The 21,884-nt window shown below is 35.2% G+C and overlaps 1 protein-coding gene and 1 long non-coding RNA gene across 5 annotated transcripts in view; both read left to right on the top strand.

Annotated features, from left to right (window-relative positions):
- Positions 1-5,326, top strand: part of LOC144312681 (uncharacterized) — a 137,524-nt gene extending 132,198 nt beyond the window's left edge. The window contains exon 3 of the long non-coding RNA XR_013378217.1: positions 4,660-5,326. This is a non-coding gene — a long non-coding RNA (uncharacterized LOC144312681). The remainder of the gene's footprint in view (positions 1-4,659) is intronic.
- LOC144312683 (uncharacterized) overlaps positions 1-21,884 on the top strand; it is a 2,041,845-nt gene that overhangs the window by 1,849,921 nt on the left and 170,040 nt on the right. The window lies entirely within an intron of this gene.

Here is a 21,884-nt window from a genome sequence, read left to right as displayed (position 1 = left end):
ACTGAGAGTTACCTATTACAGGACTACTAGGCCATAGAACATATAAAGTAAGTGCAAACTGCACTGCACTGTAACCAAAAAATACGCTCCAAATTTTGAAAATCTTTTTAAATGGGGGCTACCAGGAAATTTAAAATTACATGTGTGGCTTACATTTGTAACTTCACATTACAGTTCTATTGCGCTACAGCACTGTATTAAAACCTTCAAGCAGATGAGCATCAGGGTACTTCCGATGCTGACATCTTATAAGTATTTTATTACATCTTCATAACAATTCTGTCTGGTGAGGATGGTATTTTACAGACGAGAAAACCATTAATGCATGGCCCATCAGCTCAATTCCCAAGTTCACTGAAAAGCATTAGATAACTTATTTCTTTTGTTTGTTCAGTTAAGCACTTAAGTACCTAAATATTGTGTGGAAATGGGAAATATACACCATTAGATCGCTTGGCATGTTGCTTTGTTCTGGGTATTTTCTATGTGATAAGGAACATGCAGATAAACAAGGTAACTCATCAGTTCAAATAATCTCTCTCCAGATCTCTCTTACATACACACAAATGCATGTTATTTACACACACACACACACACACACACACAGCCTTTTTGCCATTTCAAACAGTCTTTGTAAAATGTATGATTTTTGGAAGTGAAGGGAAATTTGAAGACTTCTAGCCCAGAAACTGCCTTTCCTTTGCCCCACCCACTGAATTCCCCCAGCTATGGAATCTTTTCTTCAAACTAGCTTTCATATAGAGTGCCCCTTCCAAATGCAGATAATAATTTGCAGTTCTGGTGGACACAAGGAAGGAGATCTCCAGGAATCCTACTTCCTCCACTTCCCTCTTCATCTCCTGAGGTAATTCCAGATTTCTAGCTTAAAAAGGAAAGTGAGGCCCAGAGAAGTCAATTTCAGAAATAGTACTTGCTATTATAGCACTGAAGACGATACTTTCTGTATCATCAGGTGCATTTCCAGAGCTCATCCAAAACTCGATTGAGAACAGCAAGGATACACTTTCATTCTAAGAAAAGAATTAAATAAGGATCTTTCTTGGTTGTGTAGCCTCAGGAGACTGGGTAGATAAGATTCCTTAAGAGAGAAACCAACTGAAACAAGTCAAATTCACAGTACTTTATCCACTTCAAAATTTCACAATAATACCCTTCCAGAATTAACTTTTACATTCTGGAAAGGCTAAATGCATTTTTGTCTCAAGTTTGAGACATAGTTTTCTTTTGGAGCTAAGTGAACACTGAGCTTCCCTTTTTCCCCCTTTTTTCCTTGTCTTTACTACAATTCTTAAAAACACTCCATGGCCATGGCCAGCCTGCTCTCACTTCACCCTCATGCTCTTCAAATTTAGGATGGTCACATCTGGAATCACAGATGGCTATCACTGAAGGCAGACAGAAGGTGGAGACCTCCTTAGGTTTTCAGCTACCCCATGTGTTTGTTGTTTTAGCCCTAATAACTCTTTCTTTGAGTACCAGTACAGCTCAGCCACCTAACCTTTTCAGGGAACTTACTCTCATTCCTCAGAAATCAATGATCAGGAAGACATCAGGATTTGGTTCTGAATGAATACATGTCACTCTACTCGGAAGAAAAACCAATGTTTACATTTTTATCCGTTGATATTTTAATTAACAATATAAGTGCAATGTTTGCCCTGTGAGTTCAATGGGAAAAACTCTGCAAATAAACAGCAGTTCCCTCTTGGACAATCACTCTGTAAATTAGCTTACTTTGTCAATAAAGTGCATGCCTATCAGGCTCTTCAAAGCAGCAGGGGTAAGGATGTTCATTTACTTAAGCAGTAGGTTCTACCATTAGCGTTTGTGATTGGTGTTAATTAGAACTGTGTGTGCATGTCTCTCCGCCACAGAGCCCACATTTTCAAAATCCTAGTAACAATCAAGCTATTAATAAATTAAGTACCCATATTTGTTTGTGTTCTTTTTTAATCTAATTGAACCTTTCTGAGCAATACCATCTTGATAAGCATTTGAGAACCAGTTCCTCAGTGCTATGATGGCTTGAATCACGCTTGGTTTCTGTTTTTTAAAAGATGATACAGATATTTAATATTTACGTTGGATTTTTTTACAATGGGTACAGTTGGAATCCTACATATTTTCACTATTTGAGGCAAAAACTTATTGATTTATTTTTAAACTTTTTTTTTGCATTAAATGGGCTTTGATAAACTAAGTGTTTTATTTTCTCAAAACCAAGCATTAAAAGCATGTAAGTTAGCTTTACCGGCATCCAAAAGAATTTAGAGGGTTTTATGAAGAATCTAAGTAAATATTGTTATGTCAACAAAGTTAAGTAGTTAGAGCCACTATGTAGGTAGCTGAGATGATGTAGATAGAGACATAGGTAGGGAGCTCTGTCATTCAGTGGGGAAGAGAATATTTCCCTTGGGCCTAAAGTATTCAGACTGGCTAGATTATTTGAGGCTCTCTATCTCACTTTGCCTCAGGAGATATAACCTTAATGTTTCTCACTTACCCTGAAACTGGACATCAAGTGAGCCAATGCAACTCAAAGCCATTTACAATAGTGCTAGCATTACAATGAAGAAAAGAAAAAAAAAAAGGTTTATCTATTACTCTGATGGATTTTTTTTTTTTCAGTTTTTCTTTTATCAGCCAGCACATATTTCTCTGGAGAAGTTCAGCCACATCTCAATCCAACTTTGTGCTTTGTATTTGCATCTTAAAGAGAAACATTTTAAAAAATATTTATTTATGTATCTTAGAGAGGGAGCATGCACGAGTGTTGAGGAAGGGCAGAGGGAGAGGAAGAGAGAGAGAATCCTCAAGCAGACTCCCCACTGAGCGTGGAGCCCAATGTGAGACCACATCCCATGACCCTGAGATCAGGACCTGAGGTGAAACCAAAAGTCCGACACTTAACCGACTGAGCCATCCAGGGGCTCCCTCCTTAAAGAACATTTTAAAACTTATGCTCCTTGAAAAATCCCCAATGGATCAAGTAGGAAAATCACAATTGCTGTTTTGCAGTAGTTTACGTCTGGTTTGAATATCACCAATCACCCAGTGAACTGTTTCTTGACTTACTATCTTAATGCCAGTGGTTTGATTCTTGGCTATCTGAGGATCAATTGTGCCCAAGCTTGTGAGTTCTTCCATCTTTATGGTTATATTTTGTGAAGATTAGAAAAGCCAAAATAAATCTTACAAAAAAAGGAACTTGGGAACAATTATACTTTAATATCTAATTTTCTTAAAAATAATTATGGCATTTAGCTTGAGACAATGCAATTTGTTATGTTAATAAATTTTAGCCCGTTAGCTCCTGATTCTTATGTGTGCTCTTGAATTCATGCTTGTCAATTGGTAGCATCCCTGTAATTCTATGGTAAACTATGCAGCATGCTACAAAAGGATGATTACAGTTGGCAGAAGAGTAGTCACAAGTTGAGGACACTTGCAGTAATATGAAAAGGAAACTAGAAATGTCCAACATGCATGGACATCGTATTTGTTTCTAGATTATGTGCTCTGGCACAAAAGGAGAAGAATTTTCTACATGTTAACACACTCTTTGTATTTATGTATTCCTTCTAGGTGGCATTTCTGTATTTAAGATTGTTTTATTTTTCCTTTAATTGTATTGAAGTCTGTGTGTAGACACTTAGGAAAAGCAGAATGTTGCCTACCCCACATTACATTTTGCTTATTTCCTAGATTTTGAATAGTATCTTATTACAAGGGAGACATTTCTTATAGAGATACAACATAAACTCTTCTTAACTGGTAATCAAGATATTCAGTAAATTAAATTTCTAATGAAAATGTTTTGTGAAGAGACAACCAGACTACTGTTCCTATCACTAGATACTTAGAATTTGCGAGCTATATTTATATTTTTCTTTAAAAAAAAATTAAAGGCGGAATTTTAAAAGAAAACTGCCAGTTATTTTCAAATATATGATTTCCTTTTCATAAAAAGGCCAATTCTTTTTTAAACAATAAGCAATTTCATGTATGGTATACTTCTGATAATAATAAAAGATAATGTTAAACGTATATATATCTTAAACATTTCATGAAAAGAGAGAAAAAAAGAAAGAGAAATAGAAAAGCTGCTTAGGTCTACTGAGAATAAGTGTACTTCTATATAATATCAGAGATTTGCAGGTTTTTCCTGGCCTGAGGCATGGGAAAGATAAAGCATTGATTTGGTTTTAAAGGATTTTGTAAGCAAATGTATACAAAGTGTTTATAAAGGCCCTTGGAGTATGTTGGGAAAACATACTGCAAAGATACTGCTGAATTTATAAAAATAGCCACTAATAGTAGCCAAGATCACAAGTGTTCCTATTTATTGTATAAAGGTAAATTCTATTTTTTATATTGTAAAAAAAATATATGTTTAGCCTCAATGACATCGTATGGATCTAAGAGTTGCTAATATTTGCAAGTTAATGCATGTTCCTTCACCATTGTAAAGGTACATCTGACTCATACAACCTTTGGAATAAGAGAAAATCTGCCTTCATTTTTAATTTGGCATTCAGTAGTATGCAAATATTTATTTTCTTAATTTTTAAAGAATATGAGTTTTCTAAATTGAAGCAGACAGTCTCAGTGCCTTGCTTATTTCCTCCCACCTCACAGGTCATTTGGAGCCTGCAAACTGGACTTAAGAACTGTCAGTACAGGAGAATCTTGGCCTGAAAGAACTCTGTACTCTAAAGCCCAGCTCTACCTGTGGATAAGGCAGGCTGCAAATGCCAGCGTACTAATGCTTTTGAGAAGCAGTGCTCCATGAATGACTGAAGGGGATGTGTTCTGAGGCATGTGTTCTACACTGTTTCCTAGAGTCTCCCCATGGGATTATGCTCACAGTGGCCGTCTGTTATTGTAGACTTATTGGCTTCCTGCCCTTTCCTGTCTTCCTTTCCTACTTCTCTACCACTGAATCTTGCAATAGTGTCTCAATAGACTGTGTAAAAAATAATTCTTGTTTTAGGATCCACTTCTGGGAAAGCCCAATATGAGTCATACATTTTTCTTAATTTAGTTACATATCCATGCAGTTAAAAAATTTATAGGATAGACTACATAACATATAGTAGTGCTGTATACTACTACCCTTGTCCCCCAACAGTAAACTACTTAATAGGTATGGGCAAGAGGAGTCTTTGTCTTGTTTCACATGTTTTAGAGAGTCATGTGTGTCTCAAATACACAAAAAAAGTTTATTAAAAAGACAAGATGTTTTTACTCTCAGGTTCTGGCATTTAATGCTGGCACAGGGTCCGTCCACCCTTAATATCATAGTTCAGACCCCATGAAAGTACTTGTTCATATCTCTTGCCTGAAGTCTTGAAATAAAAGGCAATTGTGTTCAAATGCTCTGCAAGTTGTGGATTTTGTTACAGTCGATGTTGAAAATGGACACTGCTTCAGAGGACAGGGAGGTTGAAGATGAACACTTAAACAAAAGACAAATTAATTAACTCAAGTCCTTTCACTGAGTATAAATGTAATAGATTCCTGAATGATGAAATATTATTTCCCAGTAGTGCTAAATATCTGTTTCTTGTTCTCTCTCTGTTCCAATTTGTGGTCCTAAGGTATTCATGAATTAACATGGTGTTCACCACACTTACACATAGAAACTGAAGAAGTTTTGGGCAGCCCGGGTGGCTCAGCGGTTTAGCACTGCCTTCAGCCCAGGGCATGATCCTGGAGACCCGAGATCAAATCCCACGTTGGGCTCCCTGCCTGGAGCCTGCTTCTCCCTCTGCCAGCGTCTCTGCCTCTCTCTCTCTCTTTCTCTATCTCTCATGAACGAATAAATGAAATATTAAAAAAAAAGAAAAGAAAGAAAGAAACTGAAGAAATTTTTAATTTTTTAACAATTTAGATTCTTATTAAGTTTGTATATATTATGCAAATCTATACAAATATATTTGAAGTATATTTGGAAGTTAATGCATGTTCCTTCTGATACAATTGTTTTTACATTATCTACTAGAGAGACAATGCTGAAAGTATTTTTTTATAAAATTGTCTTTAAAACATTAAGTTTCAAAAAACTAAATAAGCATTGCAATTTTATTTGGCTGACTTGGTTAAAATTACGATATTTGTTAATTCTAATTTATTTTTGCTTTTCAATTTTTAATAAATAGTTGAGTTTTTAGAATAAGGTAATTTTGAAAGCATGAAAAAATGCATCCATTTTGGTACGCATATCCCTTAACTTACATTTTTAATAAAATTATATTCAAATTTTGCAAATAATGTAATTCAATTACTTTTTATATAATTAAAATTGTAAGTCAAGATTGGGACAGAAATAAAAATATTACATTGGCATTCAGGGACATGATTGTAGAAAGTTAAAAAAATAGACACATTTTCAATGAGGTGATCTAATTAAATTGTGAAATTAAATAGACTTCTGTCAAATAAGACCCAAGAATTCATGAAAAGGGCTTTCCACATTCTTTACTTAATAAATATTTAATTACCGCTCAAAACAAGGAAGGTGAACAAGAAAACTATTTTTATCCATTCAGCAAGGTGAACAGGTTTGAATTTTCACATGCTTTACTAAATAAAATTTTAAGAACTTATAAGTGCAATGAGAGTGAAAAAAGGAGTATTTACATCAAATTCACAATTCACAATTCACAATTCAGAAGCAACAATTATATCTCCTTCCTGCGCATTAGAAGCTAAGGAAATTGTATCCACAAAATTGTCAATTAGACAAGAAATATAAAATAAACTGGAGCTATATCATGCTTATAAATGATGGTTTTAGAGCACAGTCATCACAGTTCTCTGATAGTGCAGGAAAGGTTTTCTAATCAAACCCAATCCAATTCAAATTAAGAATTACAATTTTCCATTGATTTAAGATGGCAGAAGAGTATTAAATTTTACACAAAATTATTTCAAACTGATAAAGACTTTAGATTCTAATCTAAATGTAATCTAGAATGTAACCTTTTACATTCTAATTTCAAAGTAGATATTACAAAATATTTGGCCAAAGATTATCTTTTGCAAGAAATCATATTTATAATTAGAAACATTTAGGCTCTTACTTAAAGGAATACAAAATATCACTTGCACACACATACACATGCATATACCATATGAATCCTTAGAACTAAAGAAAAGATTTGATAAAGAGCAAAAAATTTTATTTCACAAAGACAAGGAAACCTTTGAAACACAACATTTGCGTGATTGGTTAAAAGAATATTATATGCCCAATATTTATTTATTTATTTTTAAAGATTTTATTTATTCATTCATGAGAGACAGAGAGAGAGAGAGAGCCAGAGACACAGAGGGAGAAGCAGGCTCCATTCAGGGAGCCTGACGTGGGACTTGATCCTGGGACTCCAGGATCAGGCCTTGGGCCGAAGGAAGGCGCCAAACCGCTGAGCCATCCAGGGATCCCTATATGCCCAATATTTAGCCAAGCATGAAATTTTACACAAAATAGACAAGAACATAATGCTGAAAATTATGTTTACATAATAGAAATATTTTGAAAAGTGATACTATCATGGCCAAACATGTAAAATGACTAACAAAATTGTTATGATATACAATAGTACGTTCAAAATGTGAAGATTAACTTAATGGGTAATAAAGTGAGAAATTAAATCATACAATAAATTTTTAATCAAAAATAAACATTATTTTTTAAAAATAAACCTTATTCATGGAGATTTCATCATCGAAAAAAGTCATGTTGAACATTTGGTATTCCTCAAGAATAGATATTATTGAGGTTTCCAAAGAATAAAACAGAATAATAGAAATTATTTCATTGGGTTTACCCTTGTTCTTTTTTTTTTTTTTTTTTAATTTTTATTTATTTATGATAGTCACACAGAGAGAGAGAGAGAGGCAGAGACATAGGCAGAGGGAGAAGCAGGCTCCATGCACCGGGAGCCCGACGTGGGATTCGATCCAGGGTCTCCCGGATCGCGCCCTGGGCCAAAGGCAGGCGCCAAACTGTGGCGCCACCCAGGGATCCCTACCCTTGTTCTTTTTAAGAAGCACTTGTTTTGACTTAGGTGAAGATCTGAAAAGACACTTAAGTATTGGCATTGATTTAAAACATTGTCTAATGCTTTTGATAAGAAAACTAACAAGGCCAGTAAAGAAAGAGGCACAAAAGCCAGAATTTTGACTTAAAGTTCAGAGCCATTCTTTGTGTAAGGCATGGCACATAGTCTAAATTGGTCACTAAGAAACATGGTCTTAACTGTGAATAATCTTTGAAGCAATTCAAGTAGTAAATATGGCATTTTCTGGATCTGCTATAAGGTGGAAGATCTTGATGAGACATTTTTCAAATTCAGCCTTACACTAAAACTCTTGGCCAATTGAGGAAACTAAATTATGTTAAATCATTAACAATTAATTTAGACAATACTTGAAATGTATTAAAATGTAAGAGTTGTGAACCAACAGCATATCTTTAAATAAAGAATGTATCAGGATCTTTAGTAGAAAAGGGAATCATTACTCTCCACACTTTTTGATGATTATGAATAGTGCTAGCAAAAGATTTGCAAGAAAGCCTAAATAGATCTAAGTTTGGCAATATCACTTGTTAGTACAGTTTTATTTCTTTAACTGAAAAAAACTCATAAATCAAAAGAAACTGTGAAATATGCAACATAACTGGCTCTGCCCATACATTCAGATAGATAATGTCTATGGATGCTTTTGCACTACAAAGGCAGAGTTGAGTGGTTGCTGCAGAGACCAAATGTCCCTCCAAGCTTAAAGTATTTACAATTCGTGTTTTTACAGAAAATCTGCTTCAACCTCTGATGTAGAGAGTGCTTAAAGAGACAGTCATCTTTGATATTTTGTCCATTTTTAGTTATAAAACCATAGCTTCCCACCGATTTTTAAACTTTATTATTAGAGTTAGATTTGTCAAAGGAGAATATAAACTATTTAATAATTTTGTTACCTTGATTTATAACTTTTAAACATTTTTTAAAAGATGTTATTTATTTATTCATGAGAGACACAGAGAGAGGGAGAGAAGCAGAGACACAGGCAGAGGGAGAAGCAGGCTCCGTGCAAGGAGCCCAATGTGGGATTGAATCCCGGTCTCCAGGATATACCCTGGGCCAAAGGCAGGCACTAAACCGCTGAGCCACACAGGGATCCCCTAAATATTTAAACAAATAGTATGTGGCTTTCATTTTAGTCCTCACCCTGGGCCTGCCAATATAAGGACTGGACTTGTCCCTCTGTTTCCCAGTTATCTTCTCCCAGCCTACATTTTCTGCGACATCCTTGCAAACATACATATATGTATGCACATACACAGGAATATGAAGTTTCATTTATTCTCCTAGCTTGCCATTATATTACCCAAAAGGAATCACAGCATCTCTTTCACCTTCTTCCCTACTGAGGATGACAGAACCATGAGGATGACAGAACCATCAGAAATGATGGCGCCAGTGGGAACTACAGATGCTCATGATACAGATTTCTAAGCTGTGTTCAAATGTTCCCCAAGTAAATTATATTCTCTCTCTGGCCTTTATATAGTTTCATCTGTACCTATATTGTAAGCTATCTGTGTCTTTATTTATTTTTGTCAGAATTCTTTCTGTATTTTTTTAGACAGCTGATATAGCCTTCAGGGGTGATAGATATTTCTTCACTCTTAGGAGTAAGATAATGAGCATAGAGGCATAAGTCTGAAGGTAGAGGCCACAGAAGGGATGAATTGGTTTGCACGATTAGTGAGGAAAGAGGGAAATCAAGGGAAGTACACAGATTAGAGGAAATCAGAACCAGAGAGCCCTATATCCAGAAGAATGGCAGAGAAAAACATGACTGCCCCTCATTTCTAGTACCCTTGCCCCACCCAGTGGGAAAGAGGATGTCAAAAGTACATGATACCTGATGGAGGTCTTTAAATTTTGGGGAGTCAGATGTGGGGTTAAACCCCTCCTCCATTTCTGCCACCTAATTTTAAGCAAAAGACTACAGACTTCACTTATATTTCTGGCAAGGGAAACCCTTTCTGGAAAATACCAAGAGATGTTTTAGTACTACATGGAATTTGAAACAGAATAAAATTGGACACAGCATGTGGGGACAGCTGACATCTGGATTACTTTTTTTATATGTCTGTTTTTCTTTCCCAGGTCTGTAGTTTCAGATCGCAAGATAATATGTCTTATTCTTTCCTATTTCTCCAATTCTAAGAAGGTACTTTGGTTGTAGTTATGCAACCATTAATCATTTGGAAATCTTCATAGGTGAATCAGTTTCTAATTTCCAGAAGGTATGGCTATTAAAGTTGACTTTCCATACATCCCAAAGATATAGTGAAGAATCTGAAGTTTTAAGTTGGATGATACCCAAGCTCTATCTCCCCTTAGTTAAAATAGAAGCACAAGTGTTAGCTGTTCTCTAATTTAGTGTGATGCTGAGGTTAAAAACCCCATTGTGATAAAGGGGTATCCCTAAGCATCTAATTCCCAGGAACCAGCTTACATAACTGAAAAGACTCTCATTTATTTTGTAATTTCTGTTCCTTTACAATATACTAATAAGAACCACTTTGGAAGAATCATACACGATTCATTTGAGTCTTTGCAATGAATTGAAACTGAGGCATTATGAAATCCTTGCAAGGATTCCTCGTGTTTGAATTTGATGCTCTCAGTGTTTAAATGACACCCCTTGAAAAGATTCATACAGTTTTTGAAAAAAAAAAAAAAGACCAATTTCAGCTCTGTGAAGAGAATATGGAGAAATTAATTCCTCTGCAAGACATCTTGAAATGCAAGATTGGTTTATAGAAACAGATCGTGTAGCGCGATCTTATTTCTATTCCATAACCTTTTTTTCTGTAACTTGGATTGTTTTTGATAGAACACTCTGTTGATGGAAATGCAAACATCCAAGGAAAAATAGATTTTTTTAATGATCAGAAGGAACAGCTTTCCCATAAAATATGGGGTTCTCTGAATTCCCAGGCACACAGAATTTTTTTTATTATCTGTGAATTTTTTATGAACCAACATTCAGAAAAGAGGTTCCATGGGCCTAAAGGGAATAAAAAGTGTCAGATTATATTGATTGAGTGAGCAGTAATAATGATAATAATAATAGCTAAAATTTATTTTGTATTTTTCTTCTAAAAAGCTCAAAATAATTCACATATATGCAGCTTTCTTTTCACCCTGTAGAAGAGTATTTTCAGGAGAATGCTGACCCATCAGGAGGCCATAGGGAAATAGTTTCATTACCCTTTAGTGCCAGCCTCTGTAAGAAGAATATTTATCTTTCTGAGGCCTGAGATAAGGTAAAACATACGTAGTCATTCTCATCATATAGTTTTGAAGTCCCTGGGGTCCCATTTCATGGTCTGCAAGTAATTTAAGTAAAAACACTGAAAGTACATAAATATGGAAATTCTGCTAAGACATTTCCTCCTTTTGTAGAATTCTCAAGGTTCACTTTTCTTAGTCTTAATGATCTATCTTTGTGGGTTTTGTTTTGAGCGGTGGTGTGTAGGTGATACTGAACTAAGGACATATGTGCTAGCCATGTTCTAAGATTGGCTGCAACCTGGGCAGTATGAAGAAGACAGATTCATAGCCAAAAAATTACAGTATTTAGAGTGGACAGTACAGTATTTCTCAAATAATCCACTACTGAGATGAGAAAACAAACTAAATAAAGGGAAATGACTTGCTTAACATCAATCAAATCTCTAGTGTTCAAGTGAGAAAGAATTCAAATCTCCTTCCTCTCTCCTTGACAGTTCAAAAGGGCAAGGCTTTCAAAGAAAATCACGAGCCCTATTAGCTCTTATTACATTTGAGCTGAGCCACTGATAAGGGATATATTAACGTCCTTTCCATTTTTTCAGAGCAAAGTAGGAAAAGCCTGTGAAATTCGTCCTCATTCCTTCAGTTCTTTCCAAGTTCTGCCTGCCACATTCTTACTGACACACCATTCCAAAAGGGCTACCCCTTTTCTTCCCTAGAGGGAGAGTTATTAATCACATTAATTTATTTGCCATTGTCACTTTCAATTCTAAATGAGTAAATAAAGAACTTTTCCGTAATAAAGAAGTAATTTTGTACAACCTTAGTACAAGAATCTTTTCTAGAATATTCCTGACATCTATCCTCCTTGTCTCTGAATGAAGACCTCCAGGGATTAGCATTCTCTCCACTACAAGGAAGTTATATTAATTACTAGACCATTCTTAATGTTCATGTTTAAACATTCTTCATTATAATAAACTACTGCCTGCCTTCCTCTCTATTATAGCCACTAGCCCTAGTTTTGCCCCCAGAGCAACACAGATTAAAATGAGTCCTTCCTGTGACAATCATTTTCATATCTGAGGAGAGCAACTTCATCATTCTTCAATTCATCTCTTTTTCAATATAATATATCTTCGAAGAACAAAAATAAGGTGCCTCCCTTTAATTTTGAATTAAAATTTGGAAAAGGTAACTAAGTCATATATATATATATATATCAAAAGTCTTTAGAAGTGGAAAGTGATCTAAAAGTCTTTCAGCATGAAGCAGGGGGAAGACATCCAATATCCAGCCATTTCTTTGTTGCCATGAACAAGTTTCTTTCCTTTATGAATTACTTTTTGAGTAATATTTATAAACTGAGAAGATTGGATTAGATAATGATCCTGTCTCCCACTTCTAAATGTCCTATTCTCACCATATATTTTGGAAAGAAAAAACAATATTAGGCCTACTGCTCCCTTGAAATTCTATTGGTGGTTGGTAATTTTAATCTACACGTCAGGTAAATTCTAAACCATGTAGTGAGCTGAAGATGAATGTCTTGGACAAACTATACTAGAATCTTAAGAGCCCCTAGTGGTCCAAAAAACAAATAACAGAAAACACCTTAGTTTTGTAAATTTCCTGGAATTTTAAGCAAATCTGTGACAAAGCCAATTAAACAGGTTTTCAGACTTGTGAAAGCTGTAAAATCCTAGTCTGGTTTGTTTAAGATAACATACCTTCTTACGTTAAGTGAATAGTATATGTTGTTTATTGTTTTGTAAGGAGGAGGGCAAATTAGATTTTTAATTCTATCTTATATAAGGACTGGATCTAGGTTATTTGTAGACTAAAGGTTCAGTGTAGTCTCTAGGAGTGCCATGGTTTGAGTAAGGCTAGGTCTGGGAACAGTAGCTAGCTCTCCTTATATAGAAAAAAAATATTGTTTAAGATACAGAAGGCACAGACTTATTAAATTTAATAAAATTCAATAAAACCAATAAAAAATAAATATCTAATTTTAAAGCAGCCAATAATAGTTGTAAATCCAGATACAGAACTCACAAGTCTTCTCATGGAAATGCAGTTGTTCCTATTACAGTAAAAGGCAACCACCTGGAATCTATACATAATTCATTATTATTCATTATACAATTATTTATATCATTTGAGATCATACGTTAACATTTCAAAAATTATAATTCATTTGGACCAATCAGCTGACGTTACAGTTGTGAATATTTTTGATTCAGAAAAACAAATTGATGGGCAAGATATGTCTTCTTCCTCTTCTGAAAAAATGCTGTTGCAAGGTTGAGGGAGAAAAAAGTAGCTCTGTGGTCTCCAACTGGACACTCCAGTATCTCTCACTAAGACTTATTTGCAGATTTGGAGGGGGGGGGATGTGCATGAATGTATGTGTTATTTCTTCCTACTACTTTCCTACGGCACTACTAATAATCTCATGAACACTGCACAGATGTTTTCTCCATTCTGTGGCATACTTATTTTTCAAGTGGCTTCTGAGAGCAGATGTTCCCATGTGTCTTTGTAACTTCTTTTCAGTTGATGCTTTTACAACAGTAAAAAAGGGGGGGTGGAGAGTGTAGGGGTAGAGAAGAGGAATACTAAGCACCAATTATAGAAGGAAATAAAAAACTATGTATGTTTAACCTTTTTTTATTGTGAAAGAACCTCCATTCAATTTAGTTGAATTTAATAAGTATTTATTGGAAATCTATGTGTAAGGCCCTTGGCTCAGTTTTGGGAGGGTTCAAAGTAGACAGATGTCACATAGGTTGGAGGAAGGATATTTGTAAAACAAGAACACATTCACAAGGCATATATGAGAGCTGGTATCTCAGGCAGAAGGCAAAAATAAAGTACGAATGCTTAGAACATATGCAAAGAAAAGTAAAATTATCAGCAGGATCTGGGTATTGCCTCATGTGGTGGAATAATTGGGAATTTAGATTCAGGAGGTAGTTTAAGGCCAGAGTATAAAGAACCATGAACAATAGACTGAGGAGTTTGTGATTAAGTGGATTTGTACTGGTGAATGTTTTTGAGTAAAGGAATAACACAATCAGAGCCATGTATTTTAGAAGATTATTTTGGCAGCCATGTATAAAAAGGATTGGGGAAAACAAAGACAACAGAGATAAGAAAACGCAGCTATTCATTCTATTGGTGATGAAATAATAAGGTAGGATGTAATCTATAAAAATAAGAGAGTTATAGATGTGAAGATATTGAGGTAAGAGAGTCATTGTTTATAGAGTGTTACTTTTGTTTCTTTCTCTTCCAAAAGGTGTGAGTTAGGAAGATAAAGAAAATAGTGCCATTAATAGAAATTGGGATGTAAAAAATGATAATGTAAGGGTAGAGATTATGAGTTTGATTTGATTGTAATATATTCAGTTAATGTCCAATAGGTATGCATATCTGGTGTCAGGAAGAAAGCTTCAAGGAAGCGATAGATACATAATGTGGCTGTCTGCATAGAACTAAACAGTTATTAAGAAAGAGGCTGAGGAAAGCTGGGAAAAGGGACCTGAACACATCGTTGGCAATTAGTGTGCTACTGATAAGAGAATCAAGGAAGAAGAGGCTGTTTAGTTGACTGAGGCTGTAAGTTCAATGAAATAGCAAGAAAAGCCCTAATAATTAATTTGAACAAGAGATCCCAAAAGAAAGGAGAATCTAGCTAATTCCATATGGTAGGTAGTTTGAGGAATAAGTAAAGATTAAAGGATTTGCCTGTGGAAAGGTTTTGATGACAAAACTGGGTTAAATATTGGTTGGTGGTTGGATTTAGGAATGAGAACCTCAATATGTGGTTTAATTAGCTGATGTTTAATGGATAGAGAAGGCTTTTTTTTTTTTTAAATAAAGAAACTTGGTAAAGAAGATTTGTTTTACATAAGAGACTGGGTGCTACTGTCTCGCTGGCTGAAAATCTGTTACATCAATCAGATAGACCTGAACTCCCAAGCTTGGTCCCAGAAATTGCATAATCTCCCATTGTCCTCCCTGCAAGATACTCATCATTGCAAATCTCAGCCAGACTTCTCTGTTAATCTATTTGTCACTCATCCATATCAGGAAATGACTTCTTTTTCCTACTCTCCTAATTTGCCTAATTATAATAATATTATAACCTGACAAAGGCATTGCTTCCCAGAATCCATAAATTGACTTTGACTTTCTAGGGTAATCTTCCTATGAGGGAGTTTTTGCTTCTCCACTTCTGTTCTGGACTTTTTGCTTTAGAAGCTTTTGAGGGCGTAGCTTTTCCTCTCAGCAGGAAAAGTGCTTTAAGATCTCAATTCTAATTGGTTTTAATTGTTGAAGATCACCATTTCCAACAGAATTGGAAAGTGTATGATGGTTAAGCCCATTGTTGTACTCTTTCTGATTTTAGGAATCCGTTCTTTATATTCAACCTGAGTCTTCTTACCCCCAAATTCAAACTATTAGTCTTTTTCTCCCTTTCAGAGAAAAAGAGAATAAGAGACATCAAACAAGTCACTTAATGTATGTTATTGTTACTTTTTCTTCTAAGATTGATATGATTATATGTGAAATTGGTTATGGAAGTGTTACATAAAATTGTAAAGCATGAACAGGTTTTTAATTGTTAGTGATATTAATTATAAGTAGGAAAACAAGCAGTTAGAATAAACAACCATGGGGTGTGACAGCTGGCTGTAAAAAAGACAAAAGTTATATTAATTATGAGAATATAAAAGCAAATGTGTGTGGAACCATATAGTGAAGGGACAGCTATGCTAAATACACAGTGATCCATGTTAACATTAATAAGTAATTTACAGTACCTCAATCGGGCATGAATTAATTAGTCTTGGCATACTAACATAATAAAATACGAATTGTAATAAAAATGTAATATTTGTAATATTGATCCAAATTTATCAATAAAATGTTAGCAAGTTCCATAAGAAAATTATATTCAGCATATTATGTATAGAAAGAGGGAAGAATGGAATGCATTCAGAAATATTTTCAACTCAAATATTTGAAATCTTTACAAAAAAAGTCCTATACTACAAATTTAAGCCTCAGTTATTTGTAAAACTATTTTTCATGATCCTGATTTTCCTAGAAATGCTGGGTAAACCCAATCATTCAGCACATTCATTGGACCTAGTCATGCACAAGCCCTTCTCCAGCAAGATGAAAAATAGAGGTAGCACAATCCTTATAAACACAGAGCATCTCTTTCAGGACTCTTCACTTTTCTCTTGATCTTTTTCATCTTCTCATTTCTATTGCTACAGTTGCAGAAAGTTTTATACACACACACACACACACATACACACACACACACACACACCATTTCTCCTCCCTGGTGTAAAGATGCACATTATGGCAGCAAAAAGCTACTTAATCCTTGCTCGAACCATTACATGTTTGAAATAGCTAAGGAGAAGTAAAACATACCTGGAGTTCTCCTTCATTGATTAAATGAATGCATAAAAATGATGACTTCAGGGAAGTCTTCTCAGTGGAAGAGGAAATATGTGATAAAGAAAAACAAATACTTATTTGTTTCTATAATAGTGCCTACTACACAGCTATGTTCCAGCAGGTACCTGATAAATAACATGCAGTTATCTTTTAATGAGTTTCTACCCAACGTTGTTCTCCAATGAGGAAGTTGAATGCATTCCTTGCAAATGTTTAGCTCTGAGTTCTTTCTAAACAAGAAGTTATATCAGGAGAGAATTATGTCTTATTTTTAGCTTTTGTCTTCTTTAAAGATGAGATGTTGTATACTTAAAGCCAAAGATTTATATTTGTAAATCGTCTGGAAGGACACTTTCATTCTTTCCAAGGGAAGTAGCAAAAACTACTTTGTGCCCAGGAAAAGGTAGTCAGATTACGAACAATCTCTGGTTAGAAGTATTAGAAGGAAGACCCCCCCACCATCTGATAGTCTACTAAATGAACAAGCAAAATCTAGCCCTGCATAAAATAACTTCTACAAAGAATATATGTCAGTCATGAAAAATCCCTTTGGACTGAAGGATATATCCTTCAAAATTGATGAGAATTGACCTTCAATTATTCAACTCTCTTTTGATTTAGATTATATGTTTACAATATTCCTTCCCCTCTTATTTCTTTAATGAGCAAAGTTTTGATATTTGGTAACCTGAATAGACTTCTCAGTAGGGTATTATTGTTATAAAAACTAGCTAATAATGTTACAAGGATCCTCTTGCCCTACATTAACTTATGAAACATAATCAACTGTCGATTCTATCTATGACAGAATTTTTTAAAGATTTATTTATTTATTCATGAGAGACACAGAGAGATAGAGAGGCAGAGACATAGGCAGAAGGAGAAGCAGGCTCCTCACAGGAGCCTGATGCGGGACTCGATCCCGGATCTCGGAATCACGACCTGAGCTGAAGGCAGACGCCCAACTACTGAGCCACCCAGGTGTCCCTATGACATACTTTTAATCTGCCTTAACACCCTCTGCCACTTTACCACTTTATTATGTAGGCTATGCTGAGGAAATGAAGACTGGCATCAGAACCAGTAAAACACATAAACAGAAAGGAAAACCCATCACATTTAAAAGACATAGAAGACCAAATAGAAAGCCAAATGAAAAGCAATTGGTTATGGTTTGTTTGTTAGACCTATTCATGATTCTTAAGCCTATCCACTGATGCATACATCAGACACTTGGCTATATTATTCCTGCTTATTCTTATTCTAAAACATTAAGAAAACTCCTTACTTAGAAATTGTAACTGAGGAGATGATTTGCTTTTACCCCGGCAAAGCAGTGATACCTATCTGTCCAACCATAAATCTACCCAGTCATCCATTTTTCATTCAAATCTTCCTCTATGCAAGCCATGATGTTCTCTAGTTCCCACCAAGCAAAATATTCTATAGGTATTTCTAAACATTTTACAATTAATATATATGGTTTTCATTAAAAATGGATAGGTGTTTAAAATAATAAATAAAAGACTTTGTAGTACATTGCCCATTCTTCCCCCAACACTGCTGATTCGTATAGTCAAATTGCGTCATCTCTCTCCACTCCTTTAGATCCATAGAACAAGTTGCAAGATGAGCAATTTGGCCACTCAGACTGGTTGTTGATATTATCATTCTTATAACTACTATTATTATCATAATATACACTCCCATCTCTCATCTCTAGATACTCATGATCTATCTTGCCCTGTTCTATGCCATGTAATTTAGGCTTTTTAATTATGTTTATTATAAGTCTTACCAATGTTAGAACATAAGTTCAACAAGGGCAAGAATGTTCCTTGTTTTATTCTCTGATGTGTTCCAAACTTTTAGAAGTGTTCTGTGCAAAACATGGGCACTTAATATTTGTTTAATGAACCATTTATGTCCTATTAATAACTACTACTATATGGTTGCTTTGAAGCTCTGTGAGTGCTTCTTATGCACAAGGGCAAGCCCACCACTATAGGCTTCTGGATATACAAAAGGAAGATTCTGGAAGATTTCAGTTTGCAAAGTGGAATGAGGACAATCATTGCTGACAGTATCTGCATATGAGGAGCATAGTTGCCCCATGTGCTAGACACTATGCTAAATGCTTTGCAAATAGTATCATCTCATTTATCTAATCTCAAAAAGCATGTTATACGATGTTTTATCATTCTCCTGTCTTATTGAGGAAAGAAGGTCCTTACCCAAAGTCACAGACCCAGTATGCTTAATTGAAACTGAATAATACACTGCATAATCCATACTTTCACTCCATTTTGATATATTATCTACATGTACCATGTTAATAAGTGTTTCTCAACTCTTTGAAACAAAAGGAATGTGCAATTTTAGAGCATTACCCATTTTTAAGAGACAAGTATTGTGTTTCCCTTTTTTAGAGGAAAAAAGAGAAAGAGAGAAAGAGAAAGCTGTCCTCAGCCATCCCTGGTAAAGCCTTTGTAATACCCATGTAAGTCAGTAATTCCTTCACTTAACTGTGGCAGTTAACAACCACAAAAATAAAACCAGTCAGGGCTCTCAACAACCCTTTCCCTTTATTCAAGTGAGGTTTTTGCCATAAACTGTCTTTTAAAAATAATCTCTGAGGTTCAGGTGACACTGTCCCTTTGGATTGTTTGTGTCCTGGACTGTGGAGAAGCTGCTGACTGCAACCCCATCATTACCTGCCATAAATGGAATCCAGAGGAAAGCAAGGCTCCAAATGAGTGAGGAAGTGGCTTCTTTTATAGTCCAGTCATTTTCCCTACGAGATCATCTGAGTATCAAAGAGAAAATTCACTACTTCTCTCAAACACCAAATAAAACAAATGTCATTGTATCTGGGAGGTGGTGCTGCTTTAAACATATTGATGAAACTTAAGAACTGATTGTAACATAGGTAGAGCTTGTTTACATGACTCACAACTAAAAGTGATTGAGATCACCTGAACAATGACAAATGCAGGGTCAGAGAAGGACAACAAGAGATTTATTATGGACAAGTACAAAGTAATATATGCGTGTGGCAAAAAGGCATCAGACTTTTACTTCATAGAGGGAAGCTGGCCAATCTGTGTTTCCAGTGGGGCAGAGAACAGCCTGGGTCTGGTTTAAGGAGACATTAAGCCATAGAAATTGCAGGATCAGACCTGGAGTCCTGGGAAAACATGGTCTGTGAAAGAAAGTTGTGGGCATGTGAGATCAGACTTAGGTTCTAACTACATTTTACCTCCAACTGGCTGGGTGACTCTAGACAAATTGCTTCATCTCTCTCCACTCCTTTAGTTCTAACATGAATGAGGGGAGAAGCATGCTCTCCCTGCTTACTTTGCATAGGTTTCATTGATATTAAATAAGAACAAAAGGACTTAAAAGGAGGTACGTTGTTAAAATTGTTTAAAATTAGGACACAACAGTAAAAAATACCATAATCCCACAAAACACACTGATCATAAGCATATTTAAAATAGCAATTTTATATTTTTCCTTTTTCTCTGATTTCTCTTTGTGATAAACATCTTTTTGTTCCCAATCATTTATATTTTTGTAAGAGAGAGAAAAGAGAATAGAGAGAAAAAGAAACCTTTGCAAAAAAAAAAAAAAATGAAAATTGTAATGCTGTAAAAAGGGAGAAAGAAAAGAGATTCCAAGATTAGCTTTTTAAATTTGTACTTTCTTGGGGATCCCTGGGTGGCACAGCGGTTTAGCGCCTGCCTTTGGCCCAGGGCGTGATCCTGGAGACCCGGGATCGAATCCCACGTCGGGCTCCCAGTGCATGGAGCCTGCTTCTCCCTCTGCCTATGTCTCTGCCTCTCTCTCTCTCTCACTGTGTGCCTATCATAAATAAATAAAAAAAAAAATTAAAAAAAAAAATTTGTACTTTCTTATTTTTAAGTTTTTATTTAAATTCTATTTAGTTAACTAATTATTAAATTCTAATTAGTTAACATATAGTGTAATACTGATTTCAGGAGTAGAATTTAATGATTCATCACTTACAATACTAAGATTAGCTTTTCTTTCTTTCTTTCTTTTTTTTTTAAAGCATAATTCTTCACATTAGAATCTTGAGAAAGATTAGAAGTAAGAATTGCCACTTTGTTAGGAGGGCACATGTGGTAAGTTTGGGGCAAATATTGATTAAGTGAGTATATCATATAGCTTTAAGCCCTGACTTTTGTATTAATGGAATAAGGGAAAAACTGCTTTAGACTCAGAGGCTACAGACTTGACTTGAGTGAAGGTAGCTTTGACAAAATATCCAAGCTCATTTGAGGGTAGAAGAGAGGAGTAGGAAATTTAGTTTTCATTATATACCCTTGCTCTGACGCTTAGCGTTTTCAAAGATGCAAAACAGTATCTTGGAGCAGTAAGTAATGTAACTCATCTCTCCTCAGACCCAGGTGTACTCTCTCCTTATACTTACCTTATGATTAAAAAGAACACACCACTCGACCCAGCCTGCTAGTCAGACCTAAATCTCTTAATACAAATCTTGCTCCTTCTTGGAGAATAAGGGGAGGTCTATGAACTCAAAGAGGAGTTTCAAAGTTTTTACTAAACTTTGGTATAAACAGAATCCTGTAGTTGACATAACTAGGAAGTGGTTGCCTCTCACTTATTTGTCAAAAGCTAAGTAAACGTCAGCTTTTGTGATTCTCTTAGTTTTACAGAAAGTTTAAATAGTAGGAATTATTCTAATTATTCAAGACCGAAGTTTTGAAAATAAAAGGTATATTGCTTTTCCACTTTTTTGAAGTAGCTAGCTCCCCTGGTGACTTTAAATCGTTAATACTGACCCTTAACTACTTTCCAGGAAGGCAGGAAGGGAAGAGACACAGGATCTGGAGGTAAAAGAGAGGTCCTCTTGGCAGTTGTTGTTCAAGCATAAGTGAAGATAAATCATCTTAGAGATATTAATGTGAGTCAACAGTCAGATGGGGCTCTATTTGCCAAAACAATAATCAAAAACAACCAAAAGAAAGTGTCTCTACAACTTTTCTGGAAACCAATGACAGTTGAATTTGCATTGCTTAT

Source organism: Canis aureus, chromosome 4, assembly GCF_053574225.1.
Source record: "Canis aureus isolate CA01 chromosome 4, VMU_Caureus_v.1.0, whole genome shotgun sequence".
In the NCBI taxonomy this organism is placed as follows: Eukaryota; Metazoa; Chordata; class Mammalia; order Carnivora; family Canidae; genus Canis; species Canis aureus.
This window is presented reverse-complemented; position numbering and strand designations above follow the sequence as displayed.